Source organism: Lactuca sativa, chromosome 2 (genome assembly GCF_002870075.4).
Source record: "Lactuca sativa cultivar Salinas chromosome 2, Lsat_Salinas_v11, whole genome shotgun sequence".
Classification (NCBI taxonomy): domain Eukaryota; kingdom Viridiplantae; phylum Streptophyta; class Magnoliopsida; order Asterales; family Asteraceae; genus Lactuca; species Lactuca sativa.
Window position 1 is genome coordinate 64,783,732 of NC_056624.2, and position 4,582 is coordinate 64,788,313.

Below are 4,582 nucleotides of genomic sequence, written 5' to 3' on the forward strand. Positions count from 1 at the left end.
AAGGAGACCTTTGTTAGAAACATGATTCTAACAACGTTTGAAAGGAAACATAAAGTATGTAAGACAGTTTGATAAAGAGTTTTTAACATGTAAAAATGTTTGTCGTAAACTATTATAGTTTTTCCAAAAGTTTGTTTCGTTTATATAGTAAACCCTAGTGAAATGCTCACTCGTTATGTAAAGTGTAACTTTTGTAGTGACATAAATGAACACATATACTAAAAGTATAAATAAAGTGTTTGACTCGTAAATATATAACAACATATTTAATTTCAATAGACAAGATGTTATCGTGATATAATTTACGTATGAAAGTTTCCATGTAGTAGTTATGAATCACATATAATTTACTTGATAAAAAGAGTATATCGTGTGAAACTTTAGGTTACACACGATAATAACCGTGTGTTTACTTGTATTCCCCCCTTAAAATGTATAAAAAAACATTGCTAACACATTTGAAAATGTAGTTTATAGGGGTATGAACTCACCGAAGAAAGTGCGTGATTTGAAGGAAACGAGCTTTTCTCGGGCGGCACCTCGACCGGAAAGTGACGAGTTTTTCGAGAAACTCGGGGCTTCGGACCTTCGTCGGGGCTTAGATATGAAACCGGGAAGTCGGGATATTGTTGGCACGAAAAACGAGGTGAGAATGTGAGAGAAATGAAGAAAATGAGCAAGGATGGCCGGCACCCTCGCATTCTATTTATAGGGGTGTGAGACGCCTCGTACGCTGGGCGTACTTTGGACTTACGCGGGGCGTACCTCTTATGCTGGGCGTACTCCGAGGTTACGCTGGGCGTTCGCTTGCATCACTGCTGATCGCATCCTCGGGCGAAGTGTTTGGTTGACGTGGACGATTCGGGGCCCTTCATTCAGTACGTTGGGCGTACTCCTTCGGATAAGGCTTTGAAATGCGTGCCAAGAACTTCTAAAATGCGTAACATTCGCATACGAGCTCCGTTTTCGATGTTCTTTATATCCACGCGAAGGTGAGAAAATACTCTAAAACTTTCATTTAGACTCCGTCGGCCAATTTTGACTTTATTTTTAATTATATTTTAATTATTAGGCTGGGACACGATAACTTCGTTAAAAATCCATAACTTCTTAATCCGACGTCCATTTTCGTTTGTCTTTTTACCATCGAACTACTATTGTCGAGACACGATACTCTCGTTTAAGTTGTGTCGGCTAAAAACCGCTCGATTTTTATTTCGAGTTTTTAGTTGTTTACATCTGTCATGAAACTTTAGAAAATTTGTAACTTCTTCATACGATGTCCGTTTTGGGCGTTCTTTTTATGCATGATCACGGTTTAACGAGATCTACTACTTTTGTTTAGATACCTAAGGCTAAAAATTATTGTATTGAAACTTTGCGTTTTTCGCTTAATCGGTGTTGCCTGGTTTTGCCGAGAATCTTCGGTTGGTCATAACTTCCTCGTTATAACTCGAATTTTAGGGTTCTTTATATGTATAAAAACCTTGATATGATTCCTACTACTTTATTTAACCAAAATAATACTTTTAGGAAAGTTATATTTTGGCCTAAATTTGACTGGTGTTACATTTTATTGTCTCAAAATATCGGGTTGTCACATAGGGCCTTTGCCCATAAGAAATAAACAGGAGATATTTGAGTGTTTAAGACTTGAGTTGAATCTCAAAGTTCTTCATTTGTTGAAATAGTTTGTCTATTTCTGAATAGCAGAGTTCTATCCAAAGTATCCACATAATCATCCAATTATTCAACATAATCCATTATCAAGATAATCTGACGCATCATTCAGGTATAATCTTCTCTTAATCTTTATTAATTCTGTCATGTCTTTAACTTTGATATCAGAGCTAAGTAACGTTCTTATTATTATTTTGCATATTCAATCTTTTGTTCATAAGACTATATGCATATGCAACATCTTTGTAACATCCCAAAATCCAGGTAAAGCTATTAAGTCCTTCTATTTTGTCAAGTTATCAAAAGTGGCCCTTGAAAGAGTTTTTGTAGCTAATGAGTACGCCGGGCGTACTGGGATATACACTGCGCGTACTCATGCGCTTAATTTGGACGCGGACTCACCTGGGTATGCCGGGCGTACCCAGGGTTACGTTGGGCCTAATGTGTCCAGATGCAAACCCTAATATTTGAATTGTGCACTATATAATGGATGCTAAGGCTCATTTCTCAGCCTCCATATTAGTGAGTGAAACCCTAAGAGAGAGCCTTCCATCGTCCTTAGTGAGTGTGTGTGATTTTTGAGCTAAAAGTGCCTTGGTGTGTTAGTAAAAAAGGAGGAGAGGATCTTGTGGAGGCTAGGGCTTGAAGTGCAAGTTTGAATCTGAGATCTATAGAGGAAGGAGCTGCATTTGGAGGTATAAATTTCAAAAGTTTCCTCTTCATTTTGGTTTGTTGTTGCATGGGCCATTTCTAGGGTTAAAAGTCCCAAAGGTGGAGGCTTTATGAGTGTAAGGTGCTTTATAGTCCGAGATTTGTCCCCTTTTAGTAGTATTTGTGTTTTAGATCCATAAACTTTCCATCTTGGACGTTGATATGAAGGCATGCTTGAGTTTTGAGCTTTCTAGGGTTAGAAATGGGATATTTTGGGTGATGGTGACTTGTTCAGCCATGCAAAGGCTTAAAGTCATCGACTTTATGGATAAAGAAGCTTAGAAATGGTCAGATCTAGAAGTTGGATGTGGGTCTTAACTGTTTAAGACCTCAGGAGCTGATGGACTGAAACTGGGAGTTACGCTGGGCGTAATCCCAGTACGCGCAGCGTAGGGGGCGTGCACCCAGTTTCTGTGAGGACGCCGGGTACGCCTAGCATACATGTTTGGTAGGTGCAGCGTAACCCGGAGTGTTGAATTTTGTTGACTTTTAGGGTTTGGTCAACTTTAGGGTCTTTGAGCCATGAGAAGGGTAAAATGGTCTTTTACCCTCCTAAGGGTGAGAAGAGAGGAAATGGTCTAGCCATGGGAAATGTATTGATGAAGAGCGTTTTTATGATTAGGCGGAGGCTAGACCGATTTCACAGAGTTCGAGATTATCCGAGATACCGAGGTGAGTCTTCTCATTATAATATACCTAGAAGGGTACCCATGTGTGACCGAGGTGAGTCTTCTCAAGAGGTTACGGACTGGAAGGTCAAGATGGGTAGGACCGGAAGGTCTACTGGAATCCGGGACAGAAGTCCCCTGAGACACTTGGATCGAAAGATCCCATCGATTTATGGCCTAGAAAGGCGTAGGTGTCGTATGTGGTATTTTGGGGAACTCTCTAAGCATTTATGCTTACAGTGTTGTGTTATGCGTTTCAGGTACTAGTGATGATCGCGGGAAAGCGTCGGCATGATCAGTACACACACGAGGAGTTTTACATGTTATGATCTTGGGATGTAACGTTATGGGTTGTTGTGTGATACAATGACATTTTTATAACAATTATGAATGAAAGTGTGTTTTTAAATGTGAAAAATTGTTTTGAAAATTTACGTCGTTACAAGTTGGTATTAGAGCCTTGGTTTGAGGGATTCGGGCGCATCTTTGGATGAATCTGAACTCAAACTGAGGAATTGAGAAAGTTTTTCATAAAATAAACAATTTTTCTAATAGAGTAAAAGGTTTTAAAGAAGACAGAACGGAGCAGTGTGTACAATCAGCCAGCGCCCGAACAGTGATTCCCCAAAATACCCTTACATTATGTGTTATGAGATATGTTATGATATGATATGCATGGTAGAGTTGGCTAGGTATTCATATTAGGACTAGAGTGGCCTGATTTTGTGATGCCTTAGCCTAGGAGGGATTTTGCTGCTATGTGATGCTTGAGAGCGAATAGGTAGCAGTGAGGAGCTGATGAGAGATATACCGAAGGGTAGCCTATGCTAGCGAGATGTAGAGTACTTGTGATCTGGGATCCAAGGAGGAGGACTTCGGGTGAATACTGATGCGGTGTGAGCGGTAGTTTAAGGGCCCGTAGTACCAAAGTCACCGTATCAGTGCGCAGTCCAAGTAAGAATCCTTAGGATACTAGGGAACAAGTAGGGATGTGTTATAGAGTGCGAGTATGCTCGAGTGGGTCTCTGATATTTTATGTTGTATTTCAGAGAGGCATCATGGTTGGAACACGCCACACACCTGGGAGCAGTGGTGTTAGTGAGGAGGAGATCCACAGGCTGATTCATGAGGAGGTGGTTGTTGCCATCCGAGCGGAGATTCCAGAGATGTTCGGGTCTATCAAGACCACATTGATTGAGACCTTTGATGAGTGGTATGCAGCAGCGAATGAGGCTGCGGCTGCTGCAGCTACTGCCGATGTTGCTGCAGCCAGGCCTCAGGGAGGTGACTCGTTGTTTCGGGAGTTCAGCAACACGAAGCCACTAAAGTTTGATGGGACGCAGGACCCGATTGTTGCGATGAGATGGATTTCTGATATCGAGGGGTGTTTCTACACGTGTTCTTGTCCAAAGCATTTGACGGTACGGTTCGCGCTGAACCAGCTCCGCTTGGGAGCAAAGGACTGATGGAAGTTCATGCCGGCAAGCTTCACGGTTGCAGAGATTTCAGAGGTGACCTGGGAG